This window comes from Eurosta solidaginis, chromosome 2 (assembly GCF_040869045.1).
Source record: "Eurosta solidaginis isolate ZX-2024a chromosome 2, ASM4086904v1, whole genome shotgun sequence".
Classification (NCBI taxonomy): Eukaryota; Metazoa; Arthropoda; class Insecta; order Diptera; family Tephritidae; genus Eurosta; species Eurosta solidaginis.
The window spans coordinates 34,339,870-34,359,750 of record NC_090320.1 but is presented as its reverse complement, the minus strand read 5'-3'; the positions used below and the strand labels follow the sequence as shown (position 1 = coordinate 34,359,750).

The 19,881-nt window shown below is 34.8% G+C and overlaps 1 long non-coding RNA gene across 1 annotated transcript in view; it reads left to right on the top strand.

The window, feature by feature from the left end:
- Nucleotides 1-3,044: 3,044 nt before the first annotated feature.
- Nucleotides 3,045-19,881, top strand: part of LOC137239537 (uncharacterized) — a 48,657-nt gene continuing 31,820 nt past the window's right edge. The window contains exons 1-2 of the long non-coding RNA XR_010949417.1: nucleotides 3,045-3,198; nucleotides 6,612-6,702. This is a non-coding gene — a long non-coding RNA (uncharacterized lncRNA). The remainder of the gene's footprint in view (nucleotides 3,199-6,611; nucleotides 6,703-19,881) is intronic.

Genomic DNA, 19,881 nt, shown 5'->3' with positions numbered 1-19,881 from the left:
ATGGCGCGATATCAGTTAACTTTCGTCCATATTAATCGACGCACCCTAACTTATATACTTAAGTACTAGAATACTTGACAAAATATTACAACCAAATCTCCAAAGTTTGTATGTCTGCATATACAAAACGTATACTAAATCCCCCTAAATTCTGCGTCTGTGTACAGCTTAAATTTAAAAAGCTCATTTAAGTATGCAGAATTCACATGGAACTGCAGTTAGCTAGTATTTATGCACTTACATTTTTGCAGGAATAAGCCAAGTAAACAGTGAATGAGACTATAAATAGGAATGAACACGTATGAGCGCCTGTAAGTATGCAACATAAAGCTTATTTGTAGTCAATGAATGTTGGCTTAGAGGCGCTTAGAATATTAAATTGACAAAAACTTGCACGAAATTCAGTAAATTGTCAATTTTGTGTGCAGTACGGTTCGTAGAGCGCACTTCATAAACAATTTCAATAATTTGTGGGGATGTGGAATCTTGACACTTAAAAATAAGCGAAGAGCTCTGCTCATTAAATGCATACACCATCCGAATTACACTATACAACACTATGATGGACATGGATCGGGCCGTTAAACAATAGGAATCAGGACAAACATTTGATTGCATACTGTCATAAGCATCTCTTAATTTTAGGTTCTTATTAGCTTTAAACGGAATCTAAATTTTCTTGAATTTTCAAAATTTTTTTTTCGAGTTTGGTTTGCATAGTTTCAGTTACAAAATTCACAGAAGGTTTTCCTTAAAATCAGAGCTGCTCAACCCTTATACACTTGTACCACTTTTGTTTTTGTTTTGCCATGAATCATAGGCACAGATTCAAATTCACACTTTGAATATAAAAAAAAAATTTCATAGCACTCCCATATGCCCTCACATATAATTTCCAATCATATGAAAATGCTTGAATTTCTTATGAAAGTGCCAAGAAAAAGCACTCCCGTAGAAAGCGCAGGCCCTTGTGTATGATAAAAAAATTTACACTAACAATTTGACAACTAAAAATTATTCAAACACATTATAACACTGAAAAAAATTTGTAATCAAAATTGATTCATAAATAAAATTCAAATAGATAATTGACCGCGGAGCTGAAATGTATGGGGCAAATACCAAAGAATGTAAGCAAATCTGTACCAAAACAAGCGAAGCCTATTGTAAGGAATTTACTGCAAATCTTCTTATTTGCAACCTTCTGCTAAGTTCGAATCACTAAACGAATAAAAACTAATATTGAATAATGCAATAATGGTCTTTATTAGACTACTTGAAAATAACACTTATAATTCGCTTGCTTAAACGAAACTGATTTTCAAAATAATACTGCTATTGCTCGCTAGATAGCGTCTTAAATCCAACTAATTCTCGCGCCTCTACTGTTGCTGCCTTTTATAGTGTTCGGTTTCCTGGTTGACATTTCTAGGCGGTTCTGTTCTAGAATCTACTGGTTGGTTATCTGCTATAAGTTTCTCAGCTATAACTACAGATGCACAATAGCTTCTCTCACATGCGCGTGTATTTGTGAGCGGCACTTACACAATTATAATTGCATATCTCAGATAAGATATCTGCATGTGTTTGTGCGTTGATTATCCACTGCGTGTACGTACATATGTGTAGACATAATGATTGAATTATTGATGTGCATACAGTCACTGCTTAGCATCGGCTTAGAGATGACAGTACCCCTTAGTGTTGCTAATATTCGTAACACTATTCTAACTTCATATGATATTAGTTAGTTACCCTCAAGGGAAGTCAGTAACTAGGATAGAAAATTCTGGTCCAAAACTAGACCTAGAGTGCCAAATAAGTATTAGTTGTTTAATAGCTAGATTTTCAGTTATAAAATCGACAATAAAACTGCTAACAGATTTAACGAGCTGCGGCTACAATGAGTATTCCTCTTTCTCAACACTATTCCACCAGTACGTAACCATGGAAAAAGTACCAAAAAGAAATTTATATATAGTTAGGAACTAGTGAAAAGTTAATGCAGCGGGGACAATTTTCACCGTCTAGGACACCTCCATATTAAATTCGCCACTTCAAAAAATGTAAAAGGGATAAATGGTGAAATATTAGTGGTTCAGAATGCAGTTGAAATGCACTTATTCTACTTACGGGGTAGTTTCTGTGACATTTTATTTCAATTCGGTATATTATTTTTCTTGGTTATGAGATATTTTTTTACTGGAAGTGGGAGGAACCGTAAAGTAGCCATGCCTATAATTTACTTGTTAAACATTTTACTAAATTCAAATGGTATTTCAGCACTTCAGTAATCTCTGTTTCTAATATATGTATGTAAATTTGAACACAAGTTTAAAACAAATCACGCGGAGCCTTTTGTAACTTGAAATAATATAAAAATATAAAAAATTTTGAACTGCACTGCTTAACATGAGGAAGAAATTACGTTAAACCTTTTATCTGAACAATCGGTTGTATCGGATATTTAATATATATATGACCGATCTTAACAATTTTTTTAGATAACAGTTTATGCCTTATATGTAAACATGCTGTGAAATTTCAATCTTCTGGCAGTTAAAATGAGGAATAAATTACAAAACCCTCTTTTTCGAAAAATCGGTTGTATGTATATAACAGCCACCAAATTTCATCAAGGTATCTCAACAATTTAAGTACAAGTTTGTGGTCAAACATACAGACAGACGGACGTACGGACAGACAGACAGACGGGCATGGCTAAATCAACCCAGTTCGTCATTCTGAACATTTCGGTATACTTAGATAGACCCAAAATGTTCTCTTTTAAGCACCTACAATTTGAGATTGGTGACAAACTTAATAACCATTTAATTTCATGAAAGTTATAAAATTGCCAGTGCTATTTTTCTGTTCGTTGCTGTACATATTTATGCAATATTTATAGCCAAATGCATTTATTTTTTATATTTTGGTACACCAATTCATTCGTTAGCCAAGTCACAAAACAATGCCAACCACAGAAACCGATTGGTGTTACCCAAATAAATGCTTGATTGCCAGTGTGAGATGTGACTGAACTATCAACGACCGCACGTTTGGTGGCCAGTGTCAATGGCTGGTTTTATTTATTTACAAAGAAAAACACAAAAAAAATCAAATGCAAATGGCAATAGAAAGTATAAAACAAATTTAGCTGAAATGAATCGTAAAGCAAATAACAGCCACAAAGTAACGGTAATTATGTGTAAAACTGTAAGCAAAGGAAAATGATTTCAGTTGCTGTTGATGCACTGATAGAAAATGAATGCAATATCATTGAATTGTGTGTAAGTGTATGTGCGTGTATGTAATTGGAGCAAGAATGATTTGAATATTGCTGATGACTGTTAATTCCATTTAACTATTGTAATTACGAGAGTAAATCGTGTCCTCAAGACGATGTTGAGTAAACTTACTGGGTCCGTGGAGCTCTCCGACTGGACTGCCAAGTTGCCTCAAATAGAATATGCTCTAAACAACAGTATTCATAAAAAAAAAAAAACGAAAAACTCGCCTAGCGTTTTACTCTTTGGGGTAAATCAAAGAGGTAGTAAAGTGGATGAATTTAACGAATCTATGGAAGACAAACTAGTGGATGAAACCACTATAGACCATGAGGAAAATAGGCAAAAGGCACTTAGGAATATAGAACATTCTCAAGAGTATAATTACCAATATTTTTTGAAACACAGTGTTCCGACAAAAACCTATTAAGTAGGAGATTTTGTAGTCATTAGACACGTGGATACCACTGTAGGAAGAAACTCGTTCAAAAGTATAGGGGCCCGTATGTTATACACAAAGTACTACCGAATGATCATTATGTCATAAGGGATATAGATAACTGCCAACTGATACATCTGTCATTTGACGGTATTGTTGAAGATATGAAAATTCGTAAATGGTGCCTGCCTAATAACGATGAACAAGACCCACTTCAGTCCCCAACTGCAACAGGTCACACAACCTCAGCTGATTGAGGTCAATCATTAAGTCAGTTTGGCCGAGTTGTAATGTACTTATATTTAATCTGTCATGTCACCCATTTTATTATACCATGCATTTCTGACAGATGGTAAATGGCGGAAATGCAGCCAACTTCGCTTTTGCTCTGGGGCCTTCTTCTTCCGGTGACAGCGAAACGCAGAGGTTGTTCAAACAAAAATAAAGCGAAAAAAAGAAATCAAATGGTTTTAAATTAGAAGGATTAAATTGCACTATTAAATTTCAAATGTTTTTTTTTTTAGAAAAATGCAAGGAATACTAAAATGAGTAAAATTTCTTAACTATTTTCCAAATTTAGTAAAATTTTTCATTTAATATTTCACATAAAAGGAATTTTTCTTAAATAATTTTTCTTAACAAAAGCAGTGCTTTACAATTTTTGAGTATACCTAAAGTTTATGAGTCGGGTTTCATCAACATCAAAAGCTGAGGTATGTTCAGTCGATCCAGAGTCGGGTGGAGGTCACACTTCCCCCACCTAAATAGATCTACAGTGAATGAGTGTATTGATTTCGAATACACGCGCACAGTGCGTCTTTCAAACCACGAGCTACACAACCTTAAGTCCAGTTGGGAGAGAGAGAGGGAGAGCGCGACAGAGTAGGAGAGCGGCGTTGGTCATAGTAACGCTGACGCTCGGAGAGAAATCCTCATCAGAGAGAGACGATATGCGGAATTAGTAACGGTGATGCTTCGGATAGCTATGGCGGAATACTATTAGTAACGATGACGCTCGAAGAAAGGATATTAACAACGTTTGTCCTCACCAGAGAATAGCGACGACGAAATTAGGAACGGCGATGAAAAAATTTAGACAACGTGACATCAGAACGGACAAGGCTACAGCTGTTTCGATTATAACTTGTAAATCTCCTCAAATCCTTTGCTCCCGCGAGTGGGACTCGAATCCGCAATCTTGCGTTGGTTGAACTGTAACAAACGCACTAAGCTAAAGCCATGTCTTTGTTGTTGTGCAACTTTTCACACTTTTTTGTAAAAAAGAAGTTTTTTTTCGGTAAAAATATTTAGATAAAATTTAAAATTTTTCTTTTGTTTGTAAGAATTTTTTAGGTTTTTGAAAAAGTTTGACTTTTGTATTGAAAAATGAACTAGAAACAATTTTTGTTAATTTTTTTGTGCAATACTATTTGAGCTAATTTTTAAAATTTTCAAAAAAAAAAAAAAAAACAAACAAATGTTTGATATATTTTTTTTTTGTTTTGCGATATTTTTTGTTGTCGCCTATGTAGTATGAGGTAATTTTTAAAATTTTCAAAAATACAAAAAAAATTAAAATTGCTTCAAATAAATGTTTTCATACAAAATTTTTTTTTTGGATATTTTTTTTCTGAAAATTTTTTAACATCAAACATATGTTTAATAATTAAAACGATAATACAAATTTCAGTTTTTGCTTTCAAAATTTTCAAAAAAAAAATTATAGAAAACTACTGAATTTTTAAATTTTCATGAGTTTTTTTTCTACAAAACTTTCGCTATTTTTCCAAAAGTATTAACGAAAAATCTTAAATATATTATATGCTTTTTATTTTTTGTTTTCTTACCCTTTTGCACCCAAAGCACGAGCATCGTAAAATTATTTTCTAAGTAAATGAAGCTGAGTATTTTGGTACTTTCTGTTGCTATGTTTTGGTTTTGTAATAAACTGTCAATTTGCTTTGAATATAGAGAAAGTTGTAAGTTTATTGATGGCCTCTCTTACTTTCACTTTGATTGATGGCATAAATATTTACATAAGTTTTGCGCTTCCAAAGTGTTTATAACGCAACGAAATTGAAACTTTCTTGTACAAATAAATTTGGAAGTGCCACTCAGCAGATATGGAAAAATCAACAAAAAAAATCAGAATAAATTACTTAAGAAGCCGAATTCTTGTTAATAGAATAGAAAAAGAGTTGACATAAATAAGTAAAGGGTATCTTATGACTCAGCCTAAGTAATTGCAAGTCGGTGTCACACTTGGCATTATAAGGGGAAACCATGAGTCTAGAGCTTTTCCACAAATAACCTTAGACAAAAATGTTTTCATTACCAACACAAAAAGTTTCTCGCGCCATTTTCTTGAAATATTTTTAAAAATCTTTACATAAATCACAAAAAAGTGCCAAAACTAAATTCCATCTACATAAAGCATGCTAAAACGCCATAAATTTAAAGCGAAACCAAATTTTCAAGCTGTGTATTATAAGATTCATTGTTGCCTACGCAATTACTCATGTCTCACGAATATTGTGTATACGCCGTGTATACCAAAATTTGCAATACATTACCTGTGTGGCAAATACACTAATGAACCCTACGAACAGACAATCAATACGTATGAGCGGCGATATACATAAGTGCTATTATATAAAACACTTGCGCTCTTACACGAAAATTAACTAAGGCTTGAATATGTTTCGGCATTAGAGCAAATCGTTGGTACATGACTTGAATAGAATGGTAAGCAGGAAGCCATTAGATAAGTAAAGCTGCCAAGCAGTTTGTATCTAAGAAATCGAGTAACATACGCACATGCTTATTGAATGCGTCAGTAGTATGTACATACCCATTCATATTTCAATACTTTTGTACGCTTTCAGGTTGAAGTCAGCTGCCAAATTGCTTACGAATATAACTCAGCTAGCAATAAAGCTTAAGTGTACGCAAAGATAGAATTACTGGAGTTGCAAGGTATGTAGTCTAAGCTTAAACATAATTTAAAATTTCGTAAGCTTTCTCGAGCGAACTATGTTACGCATCTCCTGCTGTAACCATAGGATCACAAACCTGAGACTGAAATATGAGCTGAAGGAGAATGTGGCAAAATGCTAAGTAGATATTTACGAGATTTTACTGGATATGGTTGCTTTTAAACTGAATGCAATAGTTGATTCGATTATGTTTAAACGACATTTTTTGAATACCTGGTATTCTTCTGCTGCTTCCGTATGCGGGTTCTGATAAACACTTTCTTAGGCGGAGCATCATGACCTACAGGTTATCATTAAATTTCAGTAAGTCTTAGTCAAAGAAAAAATATTATAGTTACAGTAGAGTTTCTCAAACTGAATATCATCATCACAGGTCATTGTGCTATCGCACCAATGCTCCGACGGTGGCGAATACCAACAGGCTCCCTCTGCAGGATGAGGAGGAAGAGTAGTCGATCTACCACTTTCTCTGGCGATGTCCGGCGCTTCAAAGTAGAAGGCACAGATTTCTGGGCTCACGGTTCTTCGACAGCCTGACAGAGGTTGGGAAGGTGGACGTCTAGCTTCTTCTTGGGTTTATCAGGGAAAGCAAGTGGTTCGTTGAGGACCACTTGGAGGTAATGGGGTTAAACGAATGTGCTGCCACCGTGAGGGCACTCACAATGGACAAAAATGTCTCCGAGTGAAAGTGTGGGTGATACCCACGCACGCCGTCTTAACCTAGCCTAGCCTACAGTAGAGATTTTAAATTAAAGAGCGTCGATATCATATGAAGCTTATTGTTATAACCACAAAAACTACCCAAAGTTTTTTAAGCATATTGCGCAAGTGTCTAGTTCCTTGGAAGATGTGAAACTGATGTTTTCCTGTACTAGCATGTTATGGTACTAGCATGTTATGTACTAGCATGTTATGCTACTGGAACGATTTTTCTGGCCCTACACTTTTGGGGCTGTATATTTTAGTTGCCTCTTACGAAGGACTTGTCTGAGACCACTAAAATATAATCGTTTAGCTTCATTCACGGTACCAGATTTTAAAGCCTCACCCTTCAGAGCGTAGAACTCGATATTTCTTTCGTATGAATACACATCAAAACCTAATCTCACATAACCCGCACATTTTTAAGCATCTGAGAACGCGCTTAGCATTGTTTTGAGGGTTGAGTCGCCATATATGTGCTCTACGTCGTATCTCACGTCATGTAATTATACACATGCAATGCTACTGATGTCACTTCCGGAGTTTGTTCGTAAAACATAACTTCTTCCCTCATTCGTTGTTGAGTGAATTGATCGCGTTCGAAGTGGTGCTGACGTATGTCGTCTTTAAAGATTCCTATATGTGATTCGCGAAACAACCAGATCAATTTCTACCGAAATGCTGAACCAAACTCGCAACATGCTCTGCGTGGTCCCAAGGTGATAGCGATTGGGTAATTGGGGTATTGAATTGCATCCGTTTAAATTTTCGCATAAGAGTATAGAAACGTTATAGCAAGCTCAAAATTTGGTGATGGAAAAACGGAAGCTAGCTTCTTTGGGCCGAACTTCAATAAATCGATACCAAAGGGATGGTACCTCACTATTTTCAGGCAGAAATTCATTCAATAGAAGTTTACGGTAGAGAACGTCTACGAAGAGGCTTATCCTGGCTTATCCTCCTTATGTCAGAGAACCAGGCAGTCGTGCGTACATTGCAGTCTTAAACTATTACTTCTAAGCTATTGGATTACTGCATAGGATTCCTAAATCAACTGGCAACCAAAATCAAGGTTTTATTAGGATGGGTTCACAGGCATCACGGACATAAAGGTAATGGACATGCAGACTACCCAGCCAAGCAGCATGCTATAGCATCCATCTATGGTTCAGATCCCTTTTGTAGACTCACGAAGGTATCCACTAAGGAAATCATGAGGATCTGGGAAACAAAGCAGTTCGGGCAACACTGGATTGGATGCTCACGCGGCTAAGATAGGCCAGAAACGAGAGTATCAACCAAACTCATTAATTTAAGCTTAGAGAACCTACGAACTCTCACTGATAAGTAAGTTAAATCTTTTGTTTATACAAATATGTTGCTTTTGTGACCTGTAGGATGAAATTCCGCTTGAAATTCATTGCGGATGCATCGCTTTGGCAACGCAGATACTCTACCAGCTAGGTGGCGTGACTTTAAATTCCCTATTAATAAGAAGTAAAAATTCTGAAGAGGTACTTAAATACCGTAGCGAATTTTAGGAATTATTAGTTATTTTAAACTTTATGTTATCGTTCGAATCGCTGAACTGTAGAATAAATAACTCAACATTCAGTATAGCAAGATGTTCCATATTTACCACACTACTTTGGTAGTAGTACTTAAAAATTTTATTGCTCACGTACTTCACTTATAGCTTGTTAAAATCAAACTTATTGATTTTTCCCCAGCTTGCGCTGCTTTATGCTCTAAGTTGTCTCGCTTGCCTATTTCTCTAAAGGTCCAGACTTCTCACGATTAGCCTTCTCAAACAGTTGTATCTCATAGTTGGTTATTTAGCTATATACATATATATTTGTGAGTAATGTCATCTTCGCTCTTAGCCAATGACTACATGTACATATGTATATGAAATATTTTGCGTTTCGCTCTTAGCTTTGTTATTTACATATATGTGTGGCTAGCAGCATAGTGATGTATCGAATTGCTTATATTCGCCACAATACATTACTGTATATGAAGGCTATACAGTAATAGGTGAAAAGGTCACGCACAATAGCTCTAAATGAAGTTCGCAGTGAAACGAGGCCTAATAAGAATAAAAATTATAATAATAATAACCGGCCTCTGAGGTAATTCCTTAAAGATATCCTGATAAAATCACAAAGCTTATTCCATAGCTTCCAATTTATCGACTGCAAACATTCCACACACTTTTAGGGCAAAAATTACTTATACGCCCTGCCGTACATACATATATCAGTAACTAATGGGATGTTTATAAACTTGTCCTTATGCTCTACTTGCTCTTTTCCATTTTATAATTTAAATTTAAAGATTAGTTATATCTTAAATATGTACAATTTCATATGACGCAAACAGCTATTACATAAGCAAATGTCATACTAAAAGTCATCAAAAATGTATTTCTTTGTTTGCTGCTTAACTGTCGAAATATGTTCTTATGAACCGGAAATTGTTATGAAAATAATGGCAATTACCAAAAGTTGTTTATTTAACGATAATTGTTATTCGCATAATTTCTAACTTTTCTAGTTCTGCATTCATATTAAGACATTTCTAACATGCATTTGCATTTTAAAACACAACAACAAAGTATTCAGTATACAATAAAGAACAATGAAGTCCATATACCAACACATAGAAACAAATAACCAGAAAAAATTGGTTTTTATGCAAATAAATATGAAATTTAACATTCACTATCTATTTAATTTATTGCTGTGTATATTCAAGATTATTTTTGTGTATTTATATTAAATAATTTACCAAAAACTTAAGCTACTTGTTAATGCAAAAATAAATTATATTGCACGCATTATTTTGAAGTACATGAAAAAAATTTTAAATATTCGAGCTCTCTAAAACCAACAATTTTGTATTGTCGACAAATAACCAGTATTTAAATCAATTCTAATGCGCATTCAGCTATGATTAAATTAGTTCCTAGAATAAATAAACGCAAAACCCGAAAGCTGATAAATCCGTTACCAAGCAATTATTTGGTCTTTGAAGAGATTTACAAGGTATAATCGAAACAGCTGTCGCCTTGTCCGTCCTGATGTCACGTTGTTTAAATTTTTCCCAAATTATTAATAAAATTAAAAAATTGCTTCAAATAAAAAATGTTTTCATACATTTAAAAAAGCAATATGGGCAATCCCCGATTATTAAAATCATACAAACAGACAAAATTGGTTAATCGTTGTAGTTCTATAAATAGAACGAAAACAGCAACAAAAACCAAAGTTTCTTTGAAAACCGCCGTACCAAGCATAGCTTTAACACATAATTGCATACGAAGTATGCAATGTGTAAAAGATTAAAATATGCAAAAAGAAGGCAATTGGGAAAAACTTTACAACAGGCATGACGTAGCTGAATGCGTTTACAACCATTTCAACTATCGTAGGAATGCGAGTTCGACTCCCACTCCCGGGAGAAAAGGCTTTGAAGAGATTTACAAGGTATAATCGAAACAGCTGTCGCCTTGTCCGTCCTGATGTCACGTTGTTTAAATTTTTCCCAAATTATTAAATAAATTATTAAATAATTAAACTGATACGTTTTTTAGGAATAAAATGAGCAAAAAGCTTGAAAAATTGCCTTAAACTTCTAGCTTATTTTTAGCCTTAAAAATTTTAATTTAGTCTTTTTTAACTTATTTTTTCCATCTAGCCTTTTTTCTGAAAAACTTCTGGTGATATGCTATCGAAACTTTATCGATCTTTTTTCTAAACATTATCGATTTGTAATCAAAGATTTAACGATATATTTTCGACAAGTTATCGATTAGTTATAGATTGTTTATCGGAAGGTTGGCAAAGTGCTATCCAAATTATTGATTTGTTATATTTGTATTGTATGTAATTGATTTGATATTAAAAAGTGGTCGATTTCTTATCGGAATGTTAGTCATTGTTTATCGAATTATTTTTGACGATTCATACTTATGTTTTGAAACAGCTACCGTTAAAGCTTTAATATAAAATCGATGCCACATCTGTATTCTGTCGATAACAAGTCGATAACATACTATTAGAAGCTGATGGTTGGGCAATAGCAAGCCGATACCACACTGTTAAAGAGTAGAATTCACTATCGATAATAAGTCCATAATAAAACAATAAATTATAGGTATCGGTTGTCACCGACAAGAAGCCGACGTAGCTTGTTTGTTTCTGATAAAGTTACCTTTTCAGTTTTCTCGACTTACACTTATATGTTTACACTTCAAACTTTATGAGTACTTGGTACTCCCACTTTTTCGTGTATTTTAAATTTTTATTTTTTTCCTGTTTCTCTTCATTCTACCCTTATTCTGCATGAGAAAAAAGGCCGGACGGTACTTAAGGAGAACGATTACTGGATACTTTAAGAATCGCAGATTCAACCACTTTCTATTCAGCATTGTCGTACTGCAATGGCACGTTTGGCAAATATGTGCCAATAGCACTAAACAGATGACTTGCAATAAAGTCATTTATTTAATAAAGTCGTTTTAACGATAAACAATACAAGTGGCGTACAAAAATTATAACGTTGTCCGCTAAAGTCATGCAATAAAAATATAAACATTTAGATAAGGAGCCAAAAATTTGAGTATTCATCAAATTTTGTGATTATTTTATTTGCATTTTTTAACGTATAATAAAATTATTTCCGTTTAACACGATTCCGTTATTGTCACGGTAATTCGTAATTTAAATATTTTTTTGGTTGCAATGAGTACTTCTGGCAGGAAAACAGGGAACATGTCACATGAAATTTCTGCCAATGAAAAAAATTGAAGAGAAATTTTTACAACACGCGACATTATTAGATTTCTTATTGCCATTTCATAGCACTTACATGCATATATATTTACAAACATAAATATATAATAAAAGCTTGTATAAAAACTACAAACTTTTATGAATATTTAACGTTTCATATAAAGTTGGTCGATAAAACCTAAATGAGTCATTTTAATGCAAGCCACAGTTCAAATGTATATGACATTGACTTTGAGTTGAATGTAAAAATACTTATGTGATTATATTTAATATTTATGTAGCTTTTATTGCATTTTTATTTCAATTTTAACTAGAAATTTTATTGCTTTTTTATTTGTGTGCTTGTATGATGGTTTAGTAAGCTTAATAGCAGAAATAGTTTATTGCGGTTTTTTGTAGTTTTTTTCGGCTATATATTTTGAATTAAGTCGTACTGCTTGACACGTTTTCGATAACTCTTTGATGATATATCGATAAAATTTCGATAAATAATCGATAACTTTTCCGTAATAAATCGACAACTTTTTGATTTGCTTAAATTATAGATAATTTTTTGAACACAATTCATTAGCTTTTCGATAGCATTTCGATTACTTATCGATAACTTTTCAATAGCTAACTATATAATTTTTGATAATATAACAATAAATTTTCGATACAAAATCGATACCTTATCGCTAACCTTTGTTTTCTATAGCGAATTTGTAAAACTTCGATAAAAAATCGATAACTTGCTTTTACTTGCGGTTTTTTATAGTTTTTTCAGTAATTTATGTTGAATGAAGTCGTACTGCTCGACACATTTTGGATAACCCTTTGATGACATATAGATAATATTTCGATAAATGGTCGATAGTTTTTCCGTAATAAATCGATAACCTTTTGATTTTGATAAATTATAGATAATTTTTGATCACAAATCATTAGCCTTTCCATTTCTTTTCGACAACTTTTCGTTATAAAATCGATACCTCATCCCTAACCTTTGTTTTCGATAGCAAATTTGTAAAACTCGATAAAAATCCACAACTTGTTTTTTCCTTTTCGATAACACACCTCTAACAAACTGAAAACCTTGTGAAAAGAAATGAATAAACATGCCGATAAGAAATCGATAAGTCTGCAATAACAAACCGCTATCAAACCATTTCTCTCACAATAACTTTATCACGTACATTTTTTTCCACAGTGTGTTACAGTGTAGTGACTACACTTGCGCTTAGCGCACATTCCTGTCGAAGTCTCGAGCGAGTTTAGCTTGGAAACTTCGTTGATGTCTGATTAATCAGCTTAATGAATAATCATTATTTTCCTTGTGATTAAAAGTGAAAATACCAATTGTGATTATGAGGTAAATTAGTAATTTGCATTAATCGAAAATTATTAACTTATCATTAATTAAATTACTACCCTTTGATTAAATGTTATTTACAATCAGATTAATCGCACACACTTAGACTAAAATTATTCCTTGTATACGTACCTCATTCACGTAAATAGTAAAGGTTAGCACGAGGAACATCTTTTCACTCATAAAAAACTAAGAACAGGAAAATCTAAGGAGCAATCCTTTTAAAGTTTCGAACGAGTTGTTTGGAAACCTCCTTAATTTCTGATTAATCAGCTTAGAGTGCCATTATTCTTTTAATTATGATTAATCGTGAGATTTACCAGATTTCTGACAAATTGCTTGCTGAATAATTATTATTTTAACTACGATGAACCGATGACTTTTTTCACGATTAATAGAAATATTAGTCATTTTTATTAATCGACAATTATTAACTTCTCATTAAATAAATAATTCCCTTTTTTTATAGAGCTTGTTAACCGCCCTGATTTCTGATTAACCAGCTTACTAAATTATTATTATTTTAAATATTATTAATCCTGATTATGATTTCTGACACATAGCTTGCTGAATTATTATTATTTTAACTATGATTAGTCTACGACTTATTTCACGATTATTAGGGAAAATTTGTAATTGCAACCACACTTTTCAAAACAGTATGTATTACATCACTTAACATTGTCGTTGTGCCTGCATTTGCGCCCAGGGTTGCCATTTTGGTGGAAATTCAGTAACTTTTTATATTTACTACTTGTATAGAAGCCAAGGACTTCTATCCGATAAGGTGAAAACCATTTCCACCTTTTTTCTTTTTAAATACAACTTTGGCAAAAAATTGTCCCATTTTAGCCTCAAAGTGAGGAATATTTTTCGGTACGCTGAACAGAACCATTTGATAAAAAGTTTCCGCTGTTTACTAATACGAGCACTACACTCAAAAGTAATACATTATCTTCTACTTCTGTAACTCTTACCGGCCCAAATCATCCCAATACACACACATGTGAGACAAGTAGTCGAATTGTTAGTCTCTTACAAATTCTACATAATATTCCCATACAAATATACACGTAGACGAAAGAGGTCAATTGCTATTCATGACCCAGCCTATGACACGTGCTTGTATATTACGAATTCTATAACCGGAACTTCTGCTTCAAAACAAACACAAAACTATATTTGTTGTGGAGGCAAGCTTCGCAAGAAAATGCCGAGGATTTCGAAGAACGAATATATTAATAACTCTTTATTAATAGCGAAAATACAATGTTACTTACAAATTCTTTTAGAGAGAGTTGAGCTAGAGTTTTAATATATGTAAGAATATATAATTAGAATTAAAAGCAAATTACTTCAATCTTACATACTTATTCATGCTTGCTTCTCGGTTCTTCGTGAAATAATGAAGCCGAAAGCAGCCGTTGTAGGTACATATCAAATATTCGGAATCTTAACCAGAGTTGTATTAAAATATAAGAAATACCAGATGTATAAAATTATGAAAAGCATTAGGCTAGGCACACATGCCAGCATCAATACCTATTTAAACAAGACTCACAATTATTTAGACTGCGCCACTGTTGGCAATGAAGCCATATATCTACCCCAGCGGGTTAGGGGCTTAGCATATACCCGCGGCAGGTATGCCTGTCGTAAGAGGCGACTAATATACCAAATTGATTCAAGAGGTTGTGTAGAGCAACCCTTTGAAGGGGTTGCCAGTGCATTATATATCTTCTCCAACCCAATTATCAGCCTCGCATACCCGTGGCGAGTCCTGTTTCTTTAACAGCCGACGCTGGCGACTCCAATTTTCTGATAGATCTAGGGGTGGGAGGGCGGTAAAGACTAGAAGGTTTCATGTGGTCATACCAAATCGTTCCCGAGATGGTCGGGCTAGTACCTCAATGGTACTTGTTACCGGAACGTACCGGATCTGCATACGGCAAAGGACCATCAACATCGATGGACTCCCCAGGGCCTTCTGGGAGTGTCCTTATTGCTAAAACAACAAACAACAACAACAAGCCATATATCTTAAAGACATACGCACCAGTCCAGAGGTCACAACTCGCTCGTCCCAGATAAAAGCTCTACAGCTCATGCAGTGTCATATATTTAAGCCTGGATTCTACCACGAACACAATAGCTTACAGTGGCAGGTCAATAGGGATGGACCTTAAAATCCTCACCTCTTGTCCGATAGACTGTGCAGCTTATCACTTCAGTTGGCTTCATGTAACCCCTACCACATTTGTTCATCAAATGACCAGCTGACTGTGGCCTTACCACATTAGAGTGTTGAATCTAAGTAAGCGTAATATAAGCTGCTTGTGATGGTCTCTAGTTACTCTTCTTACTTCAACAAGCATAGTACTAAAATAAACATAAAAAATTATACAAATATCCTTCTGAAGCGCAGGTTTTAATGTGTGTTGAAAATCTGGGAAACTGGGATCTCAGAACAAAAATACAAGACACAATTATATAATTGCCAAAGTATCACATTAAAGTAGTACATTAATCCCGACATAGACAGGATGCGAACAGAGCCTTCTCTCTTAATTGATGGAGTCAACCTTGATATTTATGGGTGTTGGTTCCCCATGGGCCCTTTAGGCACAGTCATTCCTACTGGCATCGGTCTGGTAGAGCCTTAGGACCACCCGCTGGAGACCCTAAGCGATTACACCCTTTCTGTCAGAGAGAAGACCGTGGGACTACGCATTAAGGAAAATCAGCACTTGCCGACGTAGACGCACAGACTCCTCTACCTTAAGTACACTCGGATTATAAGCCGCAAGGTTAAGGTTGCAATACCGGATCATATTCATAATCCTCTCTGGCTGCTATGGTTCAGCAGTTAGCTATACATGTGGACTTGACCGCAGAGAGCGCTAAATTCTAAGGACGGCGTCGAGCCAAGCTGCCTGCCAAACCTTTCCAAACAGACGGATTATCCTTCTGAAAGTATTCGATAACCATCCTTGAACGACGACGAGGCCCAGGAAACTTCGTAATGCTATCCATATAAACCGCAAAGATTGCATATGCAACCCACAGCCACTCTTTATCTTGAGGTGGCACCGTCTTCTCTGCCTCTATTCAAGATATACAAAGTGATGAAGTTGGCACGCCTAGCGCTTACGCTGGACGTTTTTAGCTGGTTCCCGTCGTCCTTTTTTCAGAAATGCTTTTCTTTCTCGTGACACTTGCTCCTTTCTGCGCCACTCAGCATCGATCGACTTAGCGGAAGCACTCTACTTCAGTGCTGCGTCGTCGCTGCTCAAAGCGCTTCTAGCTCAGTATAGCTTACGACAATGCGTCTCAGATAACTGACCTGCATTCTCCGAGCCGTAGCTCTTCGCAGCTAGGTGGTAATCATAGCAAGCCTTCTTTCTAAAAGTCGCTACTTCCTCGATTTTGAAGATGTTTGTCTACATTCAGAAATTTGGTGGTTTTTCACTGATAAGTTTGTGAAGCTAGCACTTTTTTGTTTTTAAATCTCTTCAAAAGCTTTTCGCACCAACAATGAGAGCAAATTTTTATAAACATTTTTACTGGCAACACTGTTTACTGATTTTTCGCAAAGTTTTTATAAGCAAATCAAAATCGCAGAGATAAGGACAACAATAATAACAGCAATAATGACAACGACAACATGAGTACAATGCCACTGTGGACATGGCCAGCTAATGTAACTGTAAACATCAACACCAGATGTGACTAAATAAAAGTGTCATTTTACTTCTTCTGTCACGCCAAAAAGATGCCAACTTGAAGATAAAAACAAGTAAGAAGGCTAAGTTCGGGTGTAACCGAACATTACATACTCAGTTGAGAGCTATGGAGGCAAAATAAGGGAAAATCACCCTGTAGGAAAATGAACCTAGGGTAACCCTGGAATGTGTTTGTATGACATGTGTATCAAATGGAAGGTATTAAAGAGTATTTAAAGAGGGAGTGGGCCTTAGTTCTATAGGTGGACCAGGGGTGACTCTAGAATGTGTTTGTACGATATGGGTATCAAATTAAAGGAATAAAGGGTTTTAAAAGGGAGTGGTGGTAGTTGTATATGTGTGGGTGTTTTCGAGATATCGACGAAAATGTTGACCAGAATGACCCAGAACATCATCGGTCGGGTACCGCTAATTTATTTATATATATAATACCACGAATAGTATTCCTGCCAAGATTCCAAGGGCTTTTGATTTCGCCCTGCAGAAATTTTTCATTTTCTTCTACTTAATATGGTAGGTGTAACAACCATTTTACAAAGTTTTTTTCTAAAGTTATATTTTACGTCAACAAACCAATCCAATTACCATGTTTCATCCCTTTTTTCGTATTTCGTATAGAATTATGGCATTTTTTTTCATTTTTCGTAATTTTAGATATCGAAAAAGTGGGCGTGGTCACAGTCGAATTTCGGTCATTTTTTATACCAATACAAAGTGAGTTCAGATAAGTACGGGAACTGAGTTTAGTAAAGATATATCGATTTTTGCTCAAGTTATCATGTTAACGGCCGAGCGGAAGGACAGACGATCGACTGTCTATAAAAACTGGGCGTGGCTTCAACCGATTTCCTCCCAGAAAACAGTTATCGTCCTAGAATCTAAGCCCCTAACAAATTTCACAAGCATTGGTAAATTTTTGTTCGACTTATGGCATTTAAAGTATCCTAGACAAATTAAATGAAAAAGGGCGGAGCCACGCCCATTTTGAAAATTTCTTTTACTTTTGTATTTTGTTGCACGATATCATTGCTGGAGTTGAATGTTGACATAATTTACTTATATACTGTAAAGATATTAACTCTTTTTTTTTTAATTTGACTTTAAAAAATTTTTGTTTTAAAAGTGGGCGTGGTCGTTCTCCGATTTTGCTAATTTTCATTAAGCCTACATATAGTAATAGTAGTAACGTTCCTGCCAAATTTCATTATGATATCTTCAACCACTGCCAAATTACAGCTTGCAAAATTTTTAAATTACCTTCTTTTAAAAGTGGGCGGGGCCACGCTCCTTGTCCAAAATTTTACTGATTTTCTATTCTGCGTCATAAGTTCAACCCACCTACCAAGTTTCATCGCTTTATCCGTCTTTGGTAATGAATTATCGCACTTTTTCGGTTTTTTGAAATTTTCGATATCCGAAAAAGTGGGCGTGGTTATAGTCCGATATTGTTCATATTGAATAGCGATCTGAGATGAGTCCCCAGGAACCTACATACCAAATTTCATCAAGATACCCCAAAATTTACTCAAGTTATCGTGTTAACGGACGGACGGACGTGGCTCAATCTAATTTTTTTTCGATACTGATGATTTTGATATATGGTAGTCTATATCTATCTCGATTCCTTTATACCTGTACAACCAACCGTTATCCAATCAAAGTTAATATACTCTGTGAGCTCTGCTCAACTGAGTATATCTAAAAAGGGACAAAATAATAAAACTTGTACTGACTGACACTAGCAATGTAGTTAGTATCCGTGTTTCTTTGTTTACATGTATATACATCTAAATTTGCGATAAAAAAAAACGCTCATCGACAGTTATAAATAGTAGTAGTGTGTGGAGAAATAGTGGTGACACAAACCTCCTGGGTCATAGTGTATAACGCATACCAAAATTTAAAGCGGAGAATAGTGGAGACCCGCACTTTTTATACTCAGCTGAGCAGAGCTCACAGAGTATATCAATTTTGTTCGCATAACGGTACCTCGAAACGGCATAAACTAATCGAGATAGATATCGACTTCTATATATCAAAATGATTAGCCATGTCCCTCCGTTCGTCCGTTAACACGATAACTTGAGTTAATTTTGAGGTAACTTGATGAAATTTTGTATGTAAATTCGTGGACACTCATGTCAGATCGCTATTTAAAAGGAAAGAAATCGAACTATAACCTCGCCCACTTTTTCGATATCGAAATTTTCGAAAAACCGAAAATGTGCAATAATTCATTACCAAAGATGGATAACGCGATGAAACTTGGTATGTGGGTTGACCTTATGACGCAGAATAGAAAATTGGTAAAATTTTGGCAGTCGGCGTGGCGCCGACCACTTTTAAAATAAGGTAATTTATAAGTTTTGCAAGCTGTAATTTGGCAGCAGTGTATGTAATGTTCAGTTATACCCGAACTTAGCCTTCCTTACTTGTTACACTGAAAGAAAAAGACTGGTAAAATTTACCGAAATACGGGTCAATTCAATTGAAATTTCTGTTAATTTTTATCGATCGCAACAAGATGTTGAATCAACTGCGCACAAATCGTTGATTCGTAATTTTTT